General features: G+C 40.1%; 1 protein-coding gene and 1 long non-coding RNA gene across 16 annotated transcripts in view; one reads left to right on the top strand and one right to left on the bottom strand.

Moving 5' to 3' along the window:
- The window catches only part of LOC138735703 (uncharacterized), a 320,545-nt gene extending 316,327 nt beyond the window's left edge, over positions 1–4,218 (top strand). The window contains exon 4 of the long non-coding RNA XR_011339892.1: positions 3,857–4,218. This is a non-coding gene — a long non-coding RNA (uncharacterized lncRNA). The remainder of the gene's footprint in view (positions 1–3,856) is intronic.
- The window catches only part of xkr7b (XK, Kell blood group complex subunit-related family, member 7b), a 259,515-nt gene that overhangs the window by 60,174 nt on the left and 173,883 nt on the right, over positions 1–25,458 (bottom strand). The gene's annotated exons all lie outside the window — the stretch shown is intronic.

Raw genomic sequence — 25,458 nt, 5'->3', positions numbered from 1 at the left:
AACGTAACTCCTAATGTTCCCCTTTAACTTTGTTTCCTTTCACCTTTAACCCATGTCCTCTGGTTTGTAACTCACCTAATCTCAGTGTAAAAAAGTCAACACCAGTGGTTTTCAAACTGCTCCCCTAAACTCACCTTAAGCAATTCCTATGCCATAAGTGCTTAAAGCGGTATGTGAGTGGGAAGAAAAAGTTTGAAACCACTATTTGAAGCGTACCGAATTGACTCATTATGTGCATGGTGTCATAACTCCAAAGGAAATGAGCCAATGACAATTTTTCTCAAGCAACATATTTCAGTAACAATTGGTTCTCAATCTTCCATTCCCACTCACATACTAATCACAGAACACCAATGGCATAGGGATTGCTTAAGGTGGAATATGAGTTTAGGGGGCAGTTTGAAAGCCACTGGTCTATTCCCATCATAATTCTATATACCTCTTTCAAATCTCTTCTCATTCTTCTACACTCTAGGGAAATAAAATCCTATCTGTTTAACTTTCCCTGAATTCAGTTCCTCAAGTTCTGGGAACATCCTAGTAAATCTCTGCAATTTTATTGACATCACTGGAAACAATTGTTTTCCAAAAGTTTTGCTTCCTGAAAAATAATGTGGATTATTTAGACAACTTCAAACTGAACACAAAGATTTGCTGTACCACACAAGATGTTGGAGAAACATTGGATTTAGCCTGGCTAATCACATAATGATGTTGATGTACTGCATTAGTTCAACTGACCGAAAAATATTTTGCCACTGCTTTTTATTTGTACTCAGCATCCGATGCCTCTCGTGTCAGTGTCATATGATAGTCAGCCAGCATTGATAAATTCCAGTTGCCCTAATACCACTTTTCAGTGGTTGCAATGTCCTGGTGAAACCTTTCACCATGTTTGTCAATGACTGCAGCAAAATCAGCAGGGAAATTGCACAATAAATGTGAGGAGCTCAGGGTTTGTCTTGGTCACCAATTTTACAACCAAGGTAGAGCTCATAGGCTTTTTTTAATAAGTGCAGTCATGCTGTGTCTTTGAGCTTTAAGTGTAAATGTGCCACAAATGTAAATGAATGTATCACAGCTGATGCAACATTGATGAGACATTTCTGCTGTATTGAATCTTCCTGAAGACAATAAATGCTTTTGTTAAGTACACTCACTATGCTATTTCCTGAAGAACATATGCATCAACATGCATTCAATCTGTATCAATGCAATTTAAATTAAACTTAGACACTTAGCACAGGAACAGGCCATTTCAGTCCACAAGCCCATGTTGCTCAATTACACCCAATTGACCTACAACCCCTGGTAGATTTTGAATAGTGGGAGGAAACAAGAGCACCGGGAGTAAACCCATGCAGACACGGGGAGAACTTAGAAACTCCTTACAGATAGCATGCGATTCAAACCCCAGTACTGATCGCTGGCACTATAAAGGCATTGCGCTAACATCTATGCCAACCATACCCAGCATCTAAATGCTTTTATATCCTGTCTGCATCAATCCTGACTAAACATGCCCAGGTCTAAGACAACATTTCCATACCGCTTGCCCTGAGTGCATACCCAGGCAGGATTGTACTGACTAAAACAACTCGCTTTGAGGGCAAATACTAGAAGAATAAAAATGACAGGGAAAATCACAAAAATAGGTTATATCTAAAAAAAAGTTACATGATCGGAAAGTTTTAAGATTATTTTCATGATCAGAAGACCAAAATGCATAAAATACACCTCAAAGTTTTCAGGAAGCAAAATCTTGATTGTACAGTGTATCTTTCCTGCAGTTAGGTGATTAAAACCATTCACAATACTCTAAATTTGGCCTCACCAAGTCTTGTATAACTCTACCATATCATTCCAACTCCTATACTCAATACTTTGATTTATGAAGGCCAATATGCCAAAATTGCTGTTTACAACCCTGTCTACCTGCGACACCAGAGATAGTCACAGATTAGACATTTGCGATCTCAGATGCTGTAATCATGGCCATATTCAAGTAAGGAGATAAATGCAACTTCAATAACTACAGAAGAGTATTCCTGCTGTCTGCTCAGAGAAAGTCATCACCAGGGTCTGCCATTAATACCACATCCCAGAGGACAGTCTTTTCCCCAAATCAATGAGTAAATTTTATCTCTCTCTGGAGACATAATGCACTTGATTTTCACAACAAGGCAACTCAAACAGAAATGCAGAGAGCAGCATTCACTACTATGGCTGCCCTCATTTTCACCAAAACTGCCCTTGTTCTCACCAAAATGGTCCTCATCAATTGTGATAGACTATGAAGCACCTTCCTTAAATTTAGATGTGCTGGGAAATTCATCTTGTGGTTGCTTTCTGATGCAAACAAGCCATGAGCATTTAAAAATCAAGATCAAAACTCTTAAAGTTTCCCATTTAGTGATCTGTATTCTCCTATATATTTCTGGGATTTGGATTGGATCCAACAAGAATCTTAAAGCAAAATATTTGACATTCAATGTCAGGGTAAGCAAAGCAATGTCAGCAATCTTTCCCCAGGCGAATAACCCTCGTATTGAAGCCCCAATCACACTCTGTTGGCTCCACTGTGTGGGCTGTTTGTTCACATACCCAATACCAGACTCTTCAAGTGCTATTCTGCACTTTCACTGAAAGAGATCAACTTTGGCTAGAGAAAATGATTCAAGAATGTTCTCAAAAATTTCCTTGAGACAAAAAAAATGCAACAACTCGATCAACCTCTGGGAATCCCTGACCCACAACTGCTCCAAGTGGAGACAGGGCACAGGATAGCACTGAATTCCTGGAGACCCTTCTTTAGAAGCACAAGATGACCTGCAGATAATGGTGAAAGAAAGGAACTACCTCACACATAACCCAATCAATCATTCTGCCAAGCACCACCTGCCCCACCTTTGGCAAAATCTGCAAGTTCCACTTGGGCCATATCAGTAATCTCAGACTTGTTCCACAGGACCTGCCTCAGAAGAGAACTGTGGAATGTCAGTGGAGATGCATCAACCTTAGAACAGTCACATAAATTAATATAGTATAATGGCTTCCAACATCAAATGATGGAGGAAAGGTTGGATCATCTTGTATTCCCTTAATTTTAGCATATTAAGGAGTGAACTATTGAGGTACTCAAAATATGAGTGAGATTTGAAGGAGTAAATACAAACAAATTATTCATTGGTGAAGTAATCCTTAAAATGATAGAGTGCAGTGGTTCTTCATTTAACTTGTGTTGTTTACCCAATAAACTCTGAATACAATATCAATTTAAATTGTATCTCAGATAGAGTTTTCTTGCTAGATAAGTTTACCAAGAGTTTTGTAGCATCAGCTAGTAAATTATTCAAAGTGTAGATTGATGATTGATTTGAATGGTACAATAGGTTCAAATGTCAGATTGGCCTACTCATGTTGTCATTAAGTACATCCCAGTAAATGCCTTAGGATGGTTCCATACATAAAATTAACTGTACGTGTGAATAACTGATGTCTAATGCTTAATGGCATATCTTCTCATAACAATTTGTTGTTATTGAAAAAGACCAAATAATAAATCTTATTTTATGGAGATGCCAAAAATGTGAATTCCACTTGAAAATAACTCTTTGCCATTGTCTACTGAGAAGAGAGTTGGATTTAGTTGCTATTTGTCTCACAATAGCTATTTAAATATTGGAATGCTGCACAAAAGATTTATGCATTATTTAAATAAGGAGAATAGTGTGAAAGGATAAAGTTAGCACATGTTAATTTGTGGAACATAGAATAAAATTTTCATGTAAATGTACAATTTTGGAGTTAAAGATTAGATGAGAAAGTAAGCCATTGTTATCACATTTTGTCACAGGTACAAAATAACCAAAAAAAGTGAACTGACAGAATAGTTTTGGTCTACATCTGTAAGTCAAGAAAACTGATGGGGTTTCTACACTGTGTAGCAGTACGGCTTGGAGGGAGTGGGCAGAACCAGTGCTAACAGCTACCGTCTTTTGACAGCTAGACACAACAGCCTCCTATCTACTGGCAACTAGCCATTACAGCCACGAGGCAAAGTGATTCAGCAGAACCCACAGGTCTACTGAGAAGCCCTGACCTACTTAACGTAGCTACGTCATGAGGTAGTTAGCACATCAGATGTCATGATGCCAGGTCACATGTTGTGTGTCTATATCAAGCCTGACAGCTCACCAATAAATGCCTCTACTCTTCTTCAGGTGTGGTCTCATTATTCCAAACATTTCAACATGATAGCATATGAGCACAAATATCACCTGCCATAATTTAATAATTAAACATAACTTGCATCAAAACATAGATCTACCCTGGCAGTTTAATTTTCAGAAAAAATTCTTGAAGGATGCATAACATGAACATCAACTTGAACAAGGTTATGCGTTATAAGTAACCTGAAGTATCCAACTTCAAATTATCAAAATTATTCCAGTAGAAAGTTTTCCTTCTAAACCAGAACTATATATTTAAAAAAATAAAGTAGTAAAACTAAATGAGATATTTATTCCACATTCATTCCAAAACTATGGTCAAAGACTCTTTATTTGACAGTTTAACATCATATCCATGCCCAGATTCCCGAATGAAAATAAAATGGCAAATCAAAAAAGGAAATGCAAATGAAAATGTTAATAGAAGGTTAGGTTCATAAGGGAAAAGATGTACAAGTTCAAGGAAATACATGTGTGACATTGTTATGAACTTACAAATTTTGTTAAGATCTAACAAAAGAACAGCAACGGAAAATTCACCAATGGTAAATTCAAAATAATAATTTTTATTAAACTATTAAAAACATAACATTTCTTACTTAACTCCAAACTTAATCCCACTATGTGCAAATGTAATATGTATGTGTGTGTGTGTGTGGCCAAATCCCAAACTATTACAGTTTAGGTATAATTCTGAAAAGTCCATTTTAAATTTCAGCAAACATCTTACCTTGCCTAAGAGTTACGGAGTCTGTTTTCCATGATGATTTCTTTATTAATCAAGAGTAACCTTTTCCATGGGCACACGAGGCTGCATTGGTGGCTGCTTTTTCAACCCTGCCGATACAGGATGGCTTTCACTTCAACTGGCCCCCTTTGTCTCTGATTTCGATAATATATTTCTTGCAAATCTCTCGTCACATTGTATGACATCATAACAACTTTTGTTTTTCTGAACCTTTTATCATCTTCATGCTAAAGCATAATTTAATCTTTTGTTTTCCCAAACTTAAAATCAAAGTAATTGTCTCCGTTTGATGTTTCTCTCCCCCAAGAGCACTGCTTCTGAGCTCTCTGTAATTAACCAGCAACATGGCTTCTTGAGTAAACAGTCCATTGTTCTCTTCTCAAGAACTAACATAAAATCTTTTCATCTCTCCGCTTCATCTGTAGGCCCAGCAGACTTCTGTCTCTGAGATGGTCAGCTGCCATCTTCAAAGAAAATCTGTGTTTTTAAAATGCAAATATCTCTTTTGTCCCCTTGAAAACAACCCCACACAAGAATAACAAGATATATAAATATGAAATATAGTTTAACATTAAACAAAAAATTAATCTTAGCACATTTGTTACAGATATAGTATTACTCAGGTCTCGTATTGAGTATTCGGTTTTGGGCAGCCAATTTTGGCTAAAGAGGTTACAAATGGTGAAAATTCATCAGATTAATTAATCAGGTTGTCAATCCACAGGATCAGAAGAGTGGCGGAGAGGATCACTTCCCCCCATGTAATGTGATCTACTGAAATCGTTAGTCTGAAAAGGGCACACAAAATCATTTGAGGACCCCTTCCACTCTGCACACAGCATCTTTCAGCTGCTCCCACTGGTGAAGAGAAACAGGAGGATCAGAGCCAGTACCACTAGGCTGAGGTACAGCTTCTTCCCACAGGCAACGGGAATGTCGAATGAAAAAAGGAACTACTCACACTGACCATTCGAGACTCTCATGAAACCATATTTATTGATTTGCGTAGATGAAATACTTGTCCTGCATATGTATTGCTTGTCTGCATGTATGTGCGTTATGTCTGGTTATGTGACTGCATGTTTTGCACTGAGGTCCAGAGACTACGGTTTCATCAGGTTGTACTTGTACAATCAGATGACAATACACTTGATTTGAAGGAAGCCTTTATATCAAGTGAATGTACAGAAAGTGCAGTATCTGTGACTGTTTGGCTTGCCATTCTATTCCCTTTATAGCTAGGAAAATACAGCACCTGCCCTTTCACACCAGCAAGGACCCAAACGACAATTCACTTCCACTTTTTCCAATATGCTGCTTCCAATATGGTGAAGAAAACACATGGAACTTGTGTGACCAAACTTGAATAGTACTTGCAGTTAGTTCACAAGTTGTTTGATACTTTCGTTTTCTATCTCCCTCAATCTTGAGGTCTGCCTTTGGCTTCTGTTCCAACAATGCCTAGGACCAACTCCAAGAAGAGCACTTCAACCTCTATATTGGTGAAATGCTGCCTTCAGCAGACAGCCTCGCCCCCCCCCCCCCCCCCCCCCCCCCACAATTGGCATGGGATTGGCTGGCTTGTTTCTGTCTCCACCGGTACTTGAAGCATTCTCGTTTGTTTTACATTTTCAGGATTTTCGCTGCTCTGCATCAGCCAGTTCCAGCGTGAACATTTATTTTGTTTTTCTCAGGTTAATCACCAGAAGTAACTGTCACCTGTACAATCTGCAAATTAGAACATTATTATTTTCTAAGGATTTTTCCAGGTTGGATATAGGGAAATTATTTGAAACGTTGACCATTTCCTTCTCCACAGATGCTGCCTGATATGCTGAGTATTCTCTGCATTTTCTGTTCCATCTCAGATTTCCTGGATCTCCAGTTGCTTGTTTCTCACTGTATCCACGAGTGGTTATTGTACTGGGCAAGAAGGCCATGTGTTTAAAATGCAAAGAAATGCTGGAGGAACTCAGCCGGTCTCGCAGCGTCCATAGGAGGCAAAGTGGGAAGGGAAGGTTGAGAATCTCTGCTCTAGACCCAATTGTTACTGAAATATTTTGCTTGAGAAAAATGGTCATTGGCCCATTTCCATTGGAGTTATGAAACCGTGCACATAACGAGTCAATGAGGTACAATTAAAACAGTAGTTTTTAAACCTTTTCTTTCCATCCACATACCACCTTAAGTAATCCCTTACCACTTAAAGTGGTACACAAGTGTAAAGAAAAAGGTTGAGAGCCACTGGGTTAGGGTTAGGTGTGGGATTTGAAATTGGGTTAGGTTTAGGCATATGCTTAGGGTTATATGAGGTTCAGGTTAGGCATGGGGTTAGGGTTAGTTTAGGGATAGTGGCCCACAGCAACAGAGAAGAGATTAAACCAGGACAGAGTGGGACAGCGGGCTGCGGGAGTGAGCAGGCAGCAGACCGTTGAGACAGAGTGGGACAGCAGGCAGCACTAAAATTGACAAATAAACTAGGAAAATTACAGGACACAATGCACTTTGACCCAAGTTGGTCCTGGAATGCCTGCAAGCATTCGGGAAAATGACAAGAGGTCAAGGAGGTAAAAAGTCGGAACTGGAATGGCACCCTCATTCGCGTTCCGAGCTTTTTACACAGCATATGTTCCAGGAGAATGGGAATAATTTCACGGAATGCAATGGCTGTGGAATAAACATAAAAGTGAGCAAAGATCTGCTTTGCATTTCAAATGCTTGCGATGCTTTAAGCTGATTAGAAACAAAATGCCTAAAGATGCTTATTGTCAGGATTAATCACAGATACAATCTCTTCGGTTTATTCAGGAGTCTACCGGTTCTTGAACTAGCTATTCACCACTGTCCCTTTCTGATAAAAGGCAAAATTTGTAAATTAAAAGAGATAAGATAATGAAATAAGAGCCCAACATTATGGCAAACGACATTGTACATGTGCACCACAAATTATAGAACTGATCAAGATGAATTCAGTAATATTCTCACTGATGTATTCCTATTGCAGTTCGAGCAAATGATTGAATTAAAAGATCTTTCAACTTGCAATCAGAGAGGCCAGATCTGATATTCCAATGCACATATTCATGTATAGATACCACTTGATAGATCATTGAAAAGACAAATGTCTCAATCTTGTGATTTCCAGAGAACTGAGCTGGAAGGTATCTGCACAAATGATAGGATAATAAAAGTATCTTACAATATTTCTCCATGTTTAAGTAACTGGGAGAACTAGGATTTAATTTCTTGCTCCATATGAATGTGTGCATCCAATTTTCAAATTTATTGTCAGAGGACATACATGAGATTCTTTTTCCTGTGGCAGAATTCCTACCTTTTGTTTTGAAAATTTTATTCATCTTTTATACCAATACAAAAAGAAATAATAATTCGGTAATAAGTCATAAGTTAAGCACAATGATACAAAAAAAAATTTTTTTTCTCCCCAACCCCCCCTCCCTCCAAAAAGAACAAAGAAAACAACACCTGCTTCTATCATTATTAGCCATATATACTATTCACTGATTATTTTTGTCACTTCTAATTGAGAGGGTTGGGTAAAGTGGAGACTCAATTTCTTAAACTATATGTAATATTTTCTAAATGTATATGATTTTGCATTTCAATATGCCATCTGCCTAATAATACATTATCAGTTTCCATGTTACTGCTATACATTTCTTTGCAATCACTATTGCAATACTTAAATTTTTTTCTTGATATTTATCCAATTTCAGTTATCTTTTTCATATATATTCCCAAATAAAAATATTTTTGGATTGTTTTGTATCTTTATCTTCATAAATTGTCCTATTAATACACTCAAATCATTCCAAAACCTTTCCACTTTTTCACAGGACAATACCGATTGTAGAAAAGTCCCTGTTTCCTTAGTACATCAAAAAAACACTTATCCGAATCAGAATTCCTACTTGTTGGTAGTGCAAAAAAACTGTACAAGGAAAGATATGTAAACAAAAAATGAAATATAAACTGACTGTGCAATACAGTAAACATTCAATAATAAATAATGTGCAAAATAAGAGTCCTTAAGTGAGTTTCTCACCCCTATTCCATTGCCACTTTGTTCCGGGACACTTACTCCTTCTGTGTCAAAGGTGCGAACACATTTCAGTCCAGGTATTTTTCCAGCAGCAGAAGTAGTAACAGTGCCGAATTGATGTCTGTGTAAAAGGGCAAAATGGCATTCCGGCACCATGACGGGAAAGCATGTGTTTGGGTACTTTTTTTTTAAAAAGTGTATTTACGGGTAAGCATTTAAAACTTGGACAAAACATGCAAGTAGGACAACAGTAAAAATCTTTTTAAATAATACCGCTGTCCCACTCTCTCCTAGCAGCCCGCTGCCTGCTCTCTCTCTTGTGAGTGGGGGGAGCAGGGCAGTGGGACCAAGTGGGCACCTACAGCAGGCCGCTGGGAGTTTCCCGATAGCCCGCCACCAGCCCCCACACTGATCCCACTGCCCTGTTCCCAGGTGTCTCTAGAAGCCCTCTTTTTAAGGCTCAGTCTGTATGCAGGCAGAAGGAGCACAGCCAGATAATCCAACTTGCCAAATGCAGTCTCAGAAAAGAACAGTAGGCCTTCCTTATGTTGGTTAGCAGTGATCAAGTGTACAGGGATCTCTGGTATAGCAAATCACATGCTGATGAATTTTCTAGAGACAGGCCTGCTTTAGGTCACCAAATAATGCATCAGGGTGGGCTTTCTCCTGTTTACTCATGACATCATCCAGCTCTGCATGCCTATTTGTAATCACCATCAGGAGGGATATAAACTCCTGTGAGAATCACTGAAGAGAACTCTCAGGGTAGATAGAAAGGTTTGGATTTAATTAAGCTTTGCTTAAGGCAGTGGAGCAAGAGGTCGACATGGAACTAGCCAGTATTAACTTAAAAGCACCCTCTTTGCCAGAATCCTAGTTCCAATAGAGTCTGTGAATGGTGAAACTCTCTGGTCGGATCATGACACCTGGTGTGTTTGCTGTTAGCCAGGTCTTGGTGCAGCAATCTCACCTGTCTCTGAAAAAGCACCCTTACCCGGAGGTCAATTTTATTTTCCAATGTCTGGGCATTTGCCAATAGCATGGATGCTAGTGGAGGTCTCAGTCCCTTTTGTTTTGGATCCTGGCCCTCATGCCATGTTTTTGGCCTTGACCTTGATGGTGGACTGGCCCTTTAAGGCCTCTGCATTCCAGCCATTTCCCAGGAGATTTGAAGATTGTTAATGAGATCTCCATTGCAGGCAAAATCTTCGCTAGGATTCTCCTTAATAGACTAATACCTAGTGTCGCCGAAAATGTCCTCCCAGAATCACAGTGTGGCTTTCGCGCAAACAGAGGAACCACTGACATGGTCTTTGCCCTCAGACAGCTCCAAGTGCAGAGAACAAAACAAAGGACTCTACATCACCTTTGTTGACCTCACCAAAGCCTTTGACATCGTGTGCAGGAAACTGCTTTGGCAAATACTAGAGCCCCTCGGATGCCCCCCCAAGTTCCTCAACATGGTTATCCAATTGCACGAAAACCAACAAGGTCGGGTCAGATAAAGCAATGAGCTCTCCGAACCCTTCTCCATTGACAACGGCATGAAGCAAGGCTGCGTCCTCGCACCAACCCTCTTTAGTATCTTCTTCAGCATGATGCTGAAACAAGCCAATAAAGACCTCAACAATGAAGACGGTGTTTACATACGGTACCGCACGGATGGCAGTCTCTTCAATCTGAGGCGCCTGCAAGCTCACACCAAGACACAAGAGCAACTTGTCCGTGAACTACTCTTTGCAGACGATGCCACTTTAGTTGCCCATTCAGAGCCAGCTCTCCAGCGCATGACGTCCTGTTTTGCGGAAACTGCCAAAATGTTTGGCCTGGAAGTCAGCCTCAATAAAACTGAGGTCCTCCATCAGCCAGCTCCCCACCATGACCACCAGCCCCCCCACATCTCCATCGGCCACACTGAACTCAAAACGGTCAACCAGTTTACCTACCTCGGCTGCACCATTTCATCAGATGCAAGGATCGACAAAGAGATAGACAACAAACTCGCCAAGGCAAATAGCGCCTTTGGAAGACTACACAAAAGAGTCTGGAAAAACAACCACCTGAAGAAACACACAAAGATCAGCGTGTACAGAGCTGTTGTCATACCCCCGCTCCTGTTCCGCTCCGAATCATGGGTCCTCTACCGGCATCACCTACGGCTCCTAGAACGCTTCCAGCAGCGCTGTCTCCGCTCCATCCTCAACAATCATTGGAATGACTTCATCACCAACATCGAAGTACTCGAGCTGGCAGAGTCCGCAAGCATCGAATCCATGCTGCTGAAGACCCAACTGCGCTGCGTGGGTCACGTCTCCAGAATGGAAGGCCATCGCGTTCTATGGCGAGCTCTCCACTGGCCACCGAGACAGAGGTGCACCAAAGAAGAGGTACAAGGACTGCTTAAAGAAATCTCTTGGTGCCTGCCACATTGACCACCGCCAGTGGGCTGATATCGCCTCCAACCGTGCATCTTGGCGCCTCACAGTTCGGCGGGCAGCAACCACCTTTGAAGAAGACCGCAGAGCCCACCTCACTGGCAAAAGACAAAGGAGGAAAAACCCAACACCCAACCCACCAATTTTCCCCTGCAACCGTGCCTGCCTGTCCCGCATCGGACTTGTCATTCACCAACGAGCCTGAAGCAGACGTGGACATACCCCTCCTTAAATCTTCGTCCGTGAAGCCAAGCCAAAGAAAGAAGAATGCGATTCAGTAGCTGGTCAGTGAGAAGAAGACTACATGTTGCCGATTGCAGTGCAAGAAGGGTGGAAGGTGAGTATTTAAAAGGAAAGGGAGTAGAGGTTTTAGCAGGCCCATAGAAAGTTGCTGTTAATCACCGGTGTTATTTTTTTTTAAAAAAGAAAAAATCCTTAAAATTTCTTGAACACCAATGCACAGACAAAAAGATCAAGGACCTTGCAATTTGATTTTCAACCATCAGTAAAAATTGGCCACTTTCCTACTATTCACATTTATTTTTGGAAATGATTAGATTACTAAAGCAGCATTAATGACACACACAAATCATTTGGAATTTCTCCCCGAGGTAAAACACGATTTGTCCAAAATTTTGCTTCATTATTTGTGACCTTATGCCAAAATGCACTCTTCTAATGGTTCCTCTATGTAACCACAAAGGGATATTTTCGACCATAAAACTGATAACAACTTGTATTTCTAAGAAATTTATGGACCATTAGAAAATGTTAGCGTGAATGTACAGAGCACAGGAATAGACAACATTCTTCTGCCTTTAATGCAGCTAATAGGCTATTGATTTTGATGGTTACAATCTTAAATCAGTAATGGAACAATGATGAACATGTACTTGAAGAAAAGGTATGAAAAAAAATGCACATCAAAAGAACCTAAAGTGTATTAGCCAAGATATGGGAAGCAACGCTAATCCCTACCCTTTGAAACATACTGGGATCATGATGAGCAAAAGGAAACTCAGCTGTAATATCTCATCTAAAAAATAGCACTTACATTAATGAGACACATGGTACTGCATTGAAGTGACATTTTAAATCCAGTAAAATGCCTGAGATTAAATTATTAAAAACTCTGGATGAAGCAATACAAATTACACTGATGTCGTTCTGCCGAGCTCTTTCACATGATGGCTTATTATTGGTGCTTAAAATGTATAAGAGATGCTGATGTAATCTTGCAATTATCACACTGGAGACATTTTGGACATTTACATATAATTCTCTCCTAACGTGCCCTGCAGTAACATTAGGGCATACTGGCAGCAGCTTGATCTTCTTAGAGGCAAGGAACAACTGTAATTTTGGGTGGAAGCCTCTCAAGACATTGCTGTTTTATTATTAAGGTTCCTTCTGGATTTGATCAAGTTCCTGACAAGTCACTGTTACCCAGGTGTTAAAAATCTTAAAAGTAGCTCAAATCGTGACATCAGGTTTGCAGATGGCACAACAGTAGTCGGCCTCATCAGCAACAATGATGAGTCGCACTCCAGAGAGAACGTGGAAAATCTCGTGATATGGTGCAAGAGTAACAACCGAAGTCTCAACGTGGACAAGACAAAGGAGATCATTGTGGACTTCGAGAGGACCAGGAGTAACCACCCTCCACTACACATCAATAGCTCTGTAGTGCAGAGAGTAGAGAGCAACAAGTTCCTTTGAGTCCACTTAACAAGTGATACATCATGGACACACAACATCTCCTCATCTGTCGGCACTTCCTAAGAAGACTGAAGTGGGCAAGGCTAACGCCCATCATGTCAACCTTTTATAGGAGTTCTATTGAGAGTGTTCTGACCAGTTGCATCACAATACGATACAGTTGTGGTAGAGAATTGGATTGGAGGTCAATCCTCAGGACCATAAGAATAGCAGAGAGGATCACTGGGGTATCTCTCTTCCCCCCCCCCCCACTTCCCCATTTGACATAATCTACCTGGATAATTATCTGGAGGGTTAAAAAAATTGTTAAGGACCCCCACCACCCCGCCTACAGCATCTTTCAGCTGCTCCCGTCAGAAAAGAGATGCAGGAGTATCAGCCAGCACCACCAGGTTGAGGAACAGTTTCTTCCCATGGGCAGTGAGAATGTTGAACAACCAAAGGAACTGCTCACACTAACCATTCGAGACTCTAAAACTTACTCAACATTTATTTGTATATATTTATATTTGTCTTGCATATGTATTGTTTGTCTATATGTGTGCTATGTATGGTTGCAGGCCTGCATGTTTTGCATCAAGGACAAGAGAACACTGTTTCGTCAGGGTTATTTGTGTAATCGGATAATAAACTTGAATCTGAACTTAAAGAACAAGGCAGTAAACAAAGAGACATTAACCATTACATGACATAATTTTTCAACAAAGGAGATCTTGCCCTAAGAATCTCAAGACCATCCGCTGCAGCTGAGACTATTTTGGAAATCATGTCATTGATAATTGTAGCTCAAAAAAGCAACAAACACATGCTATGTATATCTCAGGTGTGTTATGTATCATAAATATAGAACAAAATCCAAAGACAGTTCACAAGTATATAAAGACACAAAGATGGAGACAAAGCCAAAAGGAATACTTGGAATAAATGAACAAAGAGGGTAGACTTAAAGTAAAAGAAATAACTTTGGGAGGAACTCATTGGGTTGAATGGTGTCCATGGAGGGAAAGGGAAGAGAGCTGGTGTAAAGGAGAAGAGGGAGAGTGGTGCAACAGGTGGATTAAAGAGAACTGAAGGATGATGGGCAGAAGAAGTCAGATGCGGGGGGGAGGGGTTGCAGTTGGGAGATGGAAGCAGATGGGTTTAGGTGGAAGGAGGCAGAAGTAAAAAGGTAATTGGGTGGGGGAGATGGAACGGAGGGTGAGAATGGAGACAGAAACTGGAGGATGACAAGCTGGAATACCAAGGTAATGGATTATGATAATTAAGAAAGCTGATCATGGGAATCATTAAGAGAAACATAAAAAGCAGATGGAACCAGGGACAAATAGGGTGAAGTGAAAAGTGTGGGCAGGAGGTGGATGGAATCAGGAAGGGGGAGGATTGAGAGGAGAGCAAGAATTAAAGATTACAAGTGACACATAGGAGGCAAGGGTTACCTGAAATTGGAATATTCACTATTTATATATTCAAGTGTAGACTATACTCACTTAATATGAAGTGTTGTTCTTAGGTTTTAAGGTAATTTGATGGTGAGACAAGGTCTCCAATATCGAGGTCCTTTCTCGAGCTGGAATGCCACCAGTTTCAACTTTGGTGATGTCAGACCAACTGTGATGGACAGAACATGTTGTCAGAATGCCTGAGGACATCTTGTACGGCCAGCTCTCCAGTGATACCCGAAAACGAGGAAGTCAGTGACTACCGCTCAAGGATGTTCTGCACAGGAGCCTCCAGAAAGCTGACATTGCCCCATCAACACGAGAGGATCTGGCCCAAGATTACTCACAGTGGGGGGGACACCATCAGAGAAGGTGTGGATGCTGCTGAGGACAAGCTCAAGGAGGCAAAAGAGGAAAGGCCCGGGAAGGGTCACAACGGAGGTTTTGCCACTGTTGCCCCTCCAGGCCTCACCTGCCAAATATGTGGCCAGCAGGGCCTGTCAAGGATCGGCCTGTACAGCCCCTGCAGGGCACACATATCAAACTCTACAAATTGACTGAAAGGAACCATCATCAGCCTATGGGATGGAAACCCAGAAGAAGACATACGCTGAATGTGAGGTGTTGTTCTTAGGCTTTAAGGTCAAGTTTCAATTAATTTTAGGGAAGTGAATGAACTGAATGGAGCCAAGGTACCTTAAATGCTTGCTTTTAGAGAGAGTGGTCTGATGGGAAGATGGGAGTGGGCTAAAGGATTAGAAGAGGGTGTATGTACAAGCAGCTATGATAGTGGAAACAACACATCAGGAAGGTTTCGGGTGAGGAGTCACGTGATGGAGTAGTGGCCGGACGGTGAACTCCAGCCCTCTCCAGAAAAGTCGGGAAAAACAAGAGAAAACACAAAGGCACAGAAATAAAAGTTACAGAAAAGTGAGTATAAAGGTGGAAAGAAGATGGCGACAAAAAAAGAAAAGTCGAAAGCAACGGTAAGAAGAGAGGAAGAGAAGACAAAGGAGGAAAAAGGTGAAGGCCTTACCTGTCCGAAGAGGCCCGCTGCGGAGAGAGAAACCCGCTCCCTCAGGTCGGTAAATAATGGACTACAAAAATGGCTCGCAGAGCCGAACAAAAGTGCGCAACCGCGCATGCGCGAAGTTTCGCGCATGCGCGATGCGAATGAAAAAAAACACACCGACGGGAGGGGGGACCAGCTGGGGAGTCGATCTCCACAGCCGGCAACGACAGCTGCAGAACACCTGCAGCAAGAAGAGACCACAGAAGACAATAGAAACAAGATAGAAGAGGAGGAAAGGGCACCAAAGAAACAACAGATGGCCAACCCAGAGGAAGAAGAAGAGGAAGAGTATGGTGAAATAGAAGAAGAAAAGAGAGGCAAGGTAAAGGATATACTTGCTCTTATTAGAGGATACATGGAATCATTTAGAGAATGGCAAACACAGGAATTTAAGGATTTAAGAAAAAGAATAAACAACACAGAAGAGAAAATAAATAAAATGGAGATGACCTTAACAGAAATGGGAAAGAAAATGGACAAGATGGAAGAGCGGGCAGTAGCAGCAGAAATGGAGGTAGAAGACTTAAAAAAGAAATTGGAGGAATCTAATAAAAAAACTAAAGAGACACAAGAACTACTAGCTCAAAAAATAGATACAATGGAAAACCATAACAGAAGAAATAACATAAAGATAGTGGGCCTTAAGGAAGATGAAGAAGGCAAGAATATGAGGGAGTTTATAAAAGAGTGGATCCCTAAGACCCTAGGATGTCCAGAACTACAGCATGAAATGGAAATAGAAAGGGCACATAGAGTATTGGCCTCTAAACCACAACCACAACAAAAACCAAGATCTATTGTAGTAAAATTCCTAAGATATACTACAAGAGAAAAGGTACTGGAGAAGACAATGAAAAAAGTAAGAGAGGGCAACAAACCACTGGAGTATAAAGGGCAAAAAATCTTCATTTATCCAGATATAAGTTTTGAACTCCTAAAGAAGAGAAAAGAGTTCAATACAGCAAAGGCGATTTTATGGAAGAAAGGGTATAAATTTATACTAAAGCATCCAGCGGTATTGAAAATATTTATTCCAGGACAACAAAACAGACTATTCGCGGATCCAGAAGAAGCACGAAAATTTGCAGAACAATTACAAAAATAGACTGAGGGAGGAAGACGGGTAATGAGAGTTAAAACGATCACGACTGATATGTATGTGGGTAAAGACAAAAATAGACTGAGGGATGAAGACGGGTAATGAGAGTAAAAATGATCACGATTGATATGTATGCAGGTAAAGAGGTATAAGAGTGAATAGAGACAATGAGCATACATGAATGTATCTGTACTTAGAGGAAAATATGGATAGTATAGACAAGAATTAATAAGGGAAGGTAATGGAATAGAGAGAATAAGGAGGGAATTAAAAGAGGGACCTTTGTGACATATGAAAAGTGAAATCTTTTCTGGGGGAGGCGGGGTGGGGGGAAATAGCGGTCACTGCAAAATCAGTTGACGCTTGCGAGTGGATTCGCAAATCCAAATGGAGAGGGGAGATGTGGTTGTCCGACAAGGGATAAAGGACAACTCAGGAGGGGAAGGGGAGATTGGGGATAAATAAGATAGAAATAGGAGAATAAGGAAAATGTTAGATGTTGTAGGAATGTTGTCTTATAAAGAGTTGAAAATAAGAAAACAGAAATGGAAAAGGAGGAAAGGCAATGATGGAAAAACGGAAAGAGAAGATAAACAAAATATAAAAGGGCTACGCTGAACTATATGTCTTTAAATATTAATGGAATACATAACCAAATTAAAAGGAAGAAACTACCAAATTTAAATGAATAAATGTATTCCATTAGAAAAAATAACATATTGGTTAAGAAATAACATTGAAATATTCGAACAAGTATAGGAGCCTTACATTAAATACAATAGCGAAAACCTACCGGGGAAAAACATTACCTAAGTTGATGGAAGGAGAAGGAAAGAAAAGAATGGACTCAGTAGAATTTCTGGTGTAATTTGGTTGAATGACAACATTGTCTGACTGGCTTAATGCAACCTAGATTGTATACCTAAAATGGATGAGAGGGGGGGGTGGGGGGGTGGTTTGGGAGGAAAGGGGGGGGGGGGGAGAAAAAGTCACTGTATATGTGTGAAAAGAAATAGTGTATATCATGGCTAATGTGATTTATGGTGTGAAAAATAAAAAAATTTAAAAAAAAAAAAAAAAAAAAGGAAGGTTTCGGGTAGGAAGAAAGTAACGATTCAAGTCTGTAAGACAAGAGGTTATAGACATTAAAAGAGGCAGCAGGCAAGACTTTAAAAGGGGTTTGAACATAAAACTGTGGCACAACAAGACTTGAAAGAAAACTTTCATTTGTTCTGTCAAATTTTTCCATTGTAACTCACTATCCTTACATTTTCAATGGAAGTAATCTATGTAAATATGTCATATGATAATTATTTCCTTCCTAGTGATGGCATTACAGCACTTCTCAGAGGACGAGATATAATTACTTTGTGACAATTTTACTTAAGCATGTGTCACAAAATCATAATGAAAAATTTGATGCGAATCTGTAATATCTTGAACAATTTGTTTTAATTAAAAGCTCAAAAATTTAACTTCTAATTATCAATTTTAATGTAACGTTCACAATTACCATAAACCATTTTCTTCCACAGCTTCTTACATAATTTTTGAATATTATGTCTTTAGTCATTGATAATGGTTGGTACCAGGTTCATCAAGAACACACAATTTTGAAACTTCTAAAAATAGTTCTCATTGGTTTATTTTATGCCCCTAAAAAGGAGATTTAGATTGAATTAGATTTAATTGTTGATATCCAAATCAATTAACTTCAAGTAGTTTGTTAAAGTGGATGGAACACTTGTTGAAATAAGCATGATGGAGGATTTGATACATCATTTACAAAAAGAATGATGGTTTTGAAATGCCTTGAGGACCTCCCAAAGGGCTTGACAGTTCAGGAGTATATTTGAAGTGTCGAGGAGGAAACAGGGCAGCTGACTTGCACAATCCAAACTCCGAAAAAGAGCAAAGCAAACAATGTCCTGACAACTTGCGTTTAGTCAGGTTTGGTGGGAGATGAACGTTGGAAGGCATCCTGGGTATAATTATGTTTTCCATTTTAAATAATTATGGACTTTTCATCCACCTGAGTAAGCCTTGTTTTCTCATAGTATCTGAAAAGCAGCAGTTCTAAGGATGTGGTGCTGCAACAGAATCCCAACTGAGACAAATCTTGTTGAAAGTTAGCAACACTCATTCATTTCTGAGCACTTTAATTTTTTTTTAAAAGCAAGTGCAAAGGTCCCATTTCTCCTACAGAGCAAGTACAGTTGTAATGGGGAAAATCACATCATTTGTACATGTGTAATCACACTATTTTTAACCCTTTTTTTAAACCAATGCTTCCACTCACAGATTATGGGTTCTGGAGTTTAAAATCAGCAACTTCAAGGACTCTTGCTGAGTCTTCCTGAGAGATTTAAACTGAATTTTTGCTGTTTTGCAATATCTGATACAATTATACTGTAACATAAATAAATATTGGAAACATGAACATATACAACATTTTCAGTGAATAAACATTCCTCAAATAACTAGCATTTATTGTACCAAATATACTCAAGTGATAGCCAAGTTTTTTGGACCAGCTTTTTGGTAAAATCAGGGCAGGTTGACTTTTGCACGAGTCATACTTTCAACCATGGGAAGTACCTGCATCGTTCAAGGCGTCGGGAGCTTTGATAGCCAGGGCCGGGTAGTAGATCTGCGTTTGGGACATCAGGAGCTAGGATGGGCCGGGACCGGGTGGTATATCTGTGTTCTGGACATTGGGAGCTCAGATAGGTGGGTGGCTGGAGCAAGGGTTCGCATCGGGATGCTGGGAGCTCAGACAGTCGGGGCCAAAATAAGGGGTGGAGTTGACTTTTACACTTGGTTATATAGAAAACACAATTTTGGGACGAAAAGGGCGGGGTGGGGAGGGATGGTCGACAATTACACAAGTGCATTCAGTATTTATAATAGACAAAGTAAAATCCCAATGAACTGTTTAAAACACATTATCTGCAAAACCAAGGGAGCCAACACACTTTACCATAGCTGCACCACCATTAAGAATGCATTCCGAGCCATCCCATGACTGCACTTCAGCAAGTCTGATCAGCATTAAGGTACAAAGAAATTTGGAGCATTTATGATTAAAATGTCATCAAAGATCCATTTGGCTTTCTCCTGTGCTGCCCAGCACTGCCATTTTCCAACCATTCAACTCGCATGAAAAAAAATAGCTGTGTACACCAGAAACCGTAGAAGAGCTTCATCATCTTTGCTGCAGTGCTGAGGGTTTCATGTTCAGAATTATCCAAGGTTTCCGAGTGATGACTTATTAAAATTGCCTTATCTAGTCACAGCTATGTCTCATCCAAAAACAAAGCTGAAAAAATCCAAACTGCTGAAGTTGAATGTCTTGGCAAGGAAAGCATGGCTTCTCTCAACTTTATCTCTTGATGGAGTATGGCATCAAAACCAAAGGCAAATTGAGGAGACAAACTCCAATATCTTTCACAGTACCTAATATGACAGAGGATGATGGCAGTTTATCACGAGAGCTCTATTTTCATGGGCTTTTGTTCTGAATCCACTCATCTTCATCCACTTAACCTTCCCTTCAATTATAATGATTGCTCAGCATCAAGTTCTGCTTGCATTTCTGTAGATAATAACTGTTTGTGTTTACATGCATCAAGGTCTGGAGAACATGTTCAAGGTAATATGCAGAGAGGTATGGACACCTATCCCTGACACAAATCCATTATCACTGACCACAGGGTTCACCATTGACCAGAAAATGATCACACCATCAGAATAACTTTAAATTTAGACGTACATACAGTAATGGTAATAGGCCATTTTAGCCCATGAGTCTGTTCTGCTCAGTTTACACCCATTTAACCTTCACCTCATTTCAAACACTGGGAGGAAACCGGAGCCCCAGGGGAAACCCATGCAGACACAGGAAGTATGTAGAAAATCCTTACAGACAGCGCAGGATTTGAACCCCGGCCCCAATCGTTGGTGCTGTAAAGGCATTGCGCTAATGGCTACACCAACTGTGCCACCCTATAGCAGGTCAGAGGACAAGCATCATGCAAGAGTTGGCATACCTCTTAAACTTTTAACAAAGCCTCCTCATTTGCAAGTGGGGCTGCTGTGAAATATTCTCTACATTTTTAAATGTTCCAAGAACAAAAATTTCACTGGCAAAAGTAATCCACTTGATTGGTATCACTTACCTGATCCCTTCCTCCACTGCCAGCCCAGCGAGGCTGAGTTGTGTATAAACAAGTTCAACTGAAGAAACTCAAGCAGTGGCCTTGATGGGGACTCCTACATTACTACAAAATAAACTTTGGAAAAAAGTCATGCATCCAAATATTACACTAACTAGGTGTTGGCCAGTGGCCCTACACTAGTGGAAACTATCCAAGGGATTAGGATTCACAGACTAAAGGGGCTGAACTAGTAAATGATGTTTAAGTAGCAAGAATGTAATAAAATTCATATCCCACAATCACTCATCAGGCTTTTAGTACATGTCAGAGAACTACAACCATTCATTCTAAATGGGACATTAATGATGCACAAATTACTTTGGAAGCATGGACCTCACTGTGAATGTGCTACTTAACATACCATTCCCCACTTACATCACCATGAAATCTGAAAAATACATTAAGGAGAGAAAATCATTTTTGCACAACGAAATGGATAAATTAACTTGCATTTATATAGTGCTTTACTGCAGTTCTCAGAATCATTCCAAAGTGGCTCACATCTAATAAACAATTCTGAAGTACAGATTCTTGAGGTACAGGCAAAAAAAATTGTCAAATCTTTGCTAACAGCATTGGGACAAATATGAAATCTTTTAAGTTTCAGTCTGATTAGTAGAGGAAGAAGAACATTGGCTTGACAGCAGTAAAATTTCCACGTTCTTTGAGTAATGATATGAGAACATTACCGAACACATACACAGATTGGGAAAACTTCAGTTTGGAATGGTTTTTTCCCCCCCCCCACAAAAAGTGCTATGAACATCTAATTGCATTTCATCCTTAAACTGACTCCCTACTTGTTAAAAGGCATTTAATTTGTTAAAGAGGCTACTTAATTGTATTATGCATTTATACTCATTTATGTATACTCTAGCAGAAATTATGCTTTTTATGCTACTGTTCATTTGATAGAAAACTCACTTTTGGATCCAAGCCTCATTTCAGAATTTAAAACCACCACCTTGTTGGTGATGGATTTAAATTCCATTCCAGAGCTACTATTAACAATATCAATTACAGTCTGGTATGGGGACACCAATACCCCGGAGGGGAAAGCCTTGCAAAAGTTAGTGGACCCAGTCCAGGACATCACCCTCCCCACCATCGAGAACATACAGGGAACGCTGCCGTCAGAGAGCAGCGGCAACTATCAAGGATCCAAACCATGTAGCACGTGCTCTGTTCTTGCTGCTGCCACCAGGAAAGAGGTCGAAGTGCCACAAGACTCACCCCACCAGGTTCAGGGACAGCTAGTACCCTCCTCCATCAGACTCCTCAACCACAAACTCAATAAGAGAATCATTTAAGGACTCTTGCTTTTGCACTTTATTGATTTCTTTTCTTCTCTGTATTGCAGTTTACAATTTTTATTGGTTTACGTGTATATAGTACTTATCTTCTCAACTACAGTTCTTTGCAGTACCAATCAATGGTAATTCTGCCTTGCCCAGGGAAAATAATCCCAGGGTTGTACTGCACTGCATGTGTTATCATGTATGTAATCTGACTATAAATCTGAACTTTGTACAGAGGGCACTGCAATGCACCAATGTATTTCAGGAGCCTTCTTTCAGGTGAGACATCAAACAGAAAATTTAGAGAAGTTGAACTTTGAACTGTATCCAATCTTCTTGCCTATAATTAAGACTATCCAAACATTTACTATTGCCACTTTGCAGTGAACGCTGATATACACAAATTCCAAGGCAGTCAGTGTGGAACATTCTGACATTACAAAGGTGCATAAGAAAATGCACATCTTTATTTTTTCTGTGTGGTACAAGTTTTTCCATAATTGATTTTGCTGGATCAAGTTAATCATGATTAATACATTAGAGGAATCCCCATGCACGTCTACAACCACATTGGAGAATAAATGCCAGTGGATTATTCCCCATTTGACAAAAAAAATGTACACAGTTGTTTCATAACCCTTTAAACTTCTTCTCAGCCAGGGGTAGACAAATTATCCACAGAGTTCAGAAGAAGGAAAGATGATGATATCAGAAAATGAGAAACAAAATATTGGATTGCAAAGAAATGAACTCCTCTGAAAAATCTTCAAATTGTTGGAAACCACATGATCCAATTCTTCAAATCCATTAACCACATGGGTTACAGAACTTTTTTTTACATCATTAATACTGTTTGTATTGTAGTTAAAATATAGCAAATCTGCAAGTGCCATAGACTTTAACGAGAAGGATATGGTTATAATTACACATTTACATTTTCTGCTTGGAGTCTTGGCTGATAAAAAGATGGCCAAAATCATCAATAGATTAATGTGTCAGAAGGCCTTTGACAAGGTGTCACACATGAGGCTGCTAAACAAGGATGAGCTCATGGTATTATGGGAAAGGTACCAGCATGGCGAGTAGATTGGTTAACCAGCAGAAGGCAAAGAGTGAATAATCGGGCATTTTCTAGCTGCTTTCTGTGACTAGTGGTGTTCCGCAGAAATCAGTGTCGAGTCTGATAAATTACACGCGGTATGTAAATGATTTAGATGATGAAATTAATGGCCTTAAACTTGGCCACAAGAGGGTGATATGAAGATAGATTGAGGGGCAGGTGGTTTTGGAAGAGGAACCTGGATAGGTTGGGAGAACAGGCAGATGGAATAAAGAACAAGGAAGAAGGGAAGAAGGAATAAAGTAGTCAAATATCTTCTGAATGGGGAGAGAATTCAGTAAGCAGATGTCCAATGGGATTAAGGAGTGCTAGTTTCAAAGTTAACTTGCTGATTGAGTTAGGAGTAGGGAAGGTAAATGCAGTGGTCGTATTCAAGTCTAAATGGAGTACAAATCAATGTAATGCTGTCGGTTCACAAGCCGTTGGTCAGACCACATTTGGAGTATTGGAAACTGTTTCAGGCCCCATATCCAAGGAATGATGTGCTCGTATTGACAGGACCCAGAGGTCCACAAAAATGATCACAAGGATGAGAGGGTTAATGTACGGATGATGGCTCTGAGCTACATTCACTGTTTAGATGGATGATTTGCAATCAAGACATTGCAAATATTGAAAGGAATGGATAGAGTGGGCATGGAGAAGATCTTTTCAGTCAGGGAAGAGTCTAGGACCAGACAGCACAGACTTAGATTAGAACATTACTGCACAGTGCAGGCCATTCAGTCCACGATGTTGTGCTGACACATATCACTGTTGTTAGAAACAGAAGTACCTTCACAGAAATTGCTCGAGACAAAAATTGAGAACAAAGAACATTTATTATACAACAATGCAAAGTTGGGTGCTTCCCCTTACCCTGGGAATACACACATACACTGGGGCTCACCCAACTTTTATACAGTTGATTTCAGTATAGGAATACCATCCCCCTTGCATTCTTCTGCCTCCTGGATAGGTTTGGCATTAGGCAATCCTGCCTGCCTACGTGCTGTTTCTGTGAACTTGGAGGACCAGGGGGTATCCTGTCGGTGTCCCATCATGTCATTATCCTCATTGTCCTTATTCACAACCCTGTCTTTGTTCTAATTTACACCTTCCCGTCCCTCAGGGCTGTGACCTCTTCATATGTAGAACTGGCTAACTGTCTAAGGCTTACTAATTACATATGCAAACTTGCTAATTCTATCTAGGGCTAGAAGACTCTTATCTTATTCAGACTAACTCTACTTCCTACATTCTATTATCTATTGTCTATCCTTATCTCATTCATAAGGTGAACTTGCTGATTCTATCTAAAGGCTAGGAGATTCTTATCTTACTCAGACTGATTCTGCTTCCTACATTCTAATATCCATGTCTTATCTTGTTCATACTGGCTTTATTCATTTACCCATATATCTATATTAGTTTCCTCAGCTTCATATTTTTGTATCAGTTTTACTCATCTCTCACACTGTCTACCTAAAACAAAAAAACCCTCCCTACCTCATAATCATCTATTTTTCTTTCATTCCTGTGCCTGTCCAAGAGTCCATTAAATGTCCATATTGTTGTAGCCTCCACCCTGGCAAGGCATTCCAGGCACCTATAACTCTGTGTAAAAAATATTTTCCCCTGATGTCTCCCCTAAATATTCCTCCCTTCACTTTGTACAGAGAGGAGGGTAAATTTCTTCAGTCAGAAGGCCATGAATTTGTGAAATTTCATAGCCCTATATTTCATAGGGCTATGGAAGCCTAGTCATTGGGTATATTCCACCTCCACAATCTCCATCAGTACAGGTACACAATTCTTTATCCGGAACCTTGGGGGAACCTTGTATTTTTCCGGATTTCGGAAAGCCCACCCGAATTGTGCTGCTGTATCCACCCCCACCCCCTTCCAGTCGCGCTGCCAGTCTGCCCCCCCTCATGACTATATAGCTCAGTATGACAACAAAACCATCACAAATTCACTGATGATAGGGGGGGTATAAAAAGGGGTGATGAGTCAGTCTACAGGAGGGAGATTGAA

The sequence above is a fragment of the Narcine bancroftii genome, chromosome 6 (assembly GCF_036971445.1).
Source record: "Narcine bancroftii isolate sNarBan1 chromosome 6, sNarBan1.hap1, whole genome shotgun sequence".
Lineage (NCBI taxonomy): Eukaryota > Metazoa > Chordata > Chondrichthyes > Torpediniformes > Narcinidae > Narcine > Narcine bancroftii.
This window is presented reverse-complemented; position numbering and strand designations above follow the sequence as displayed.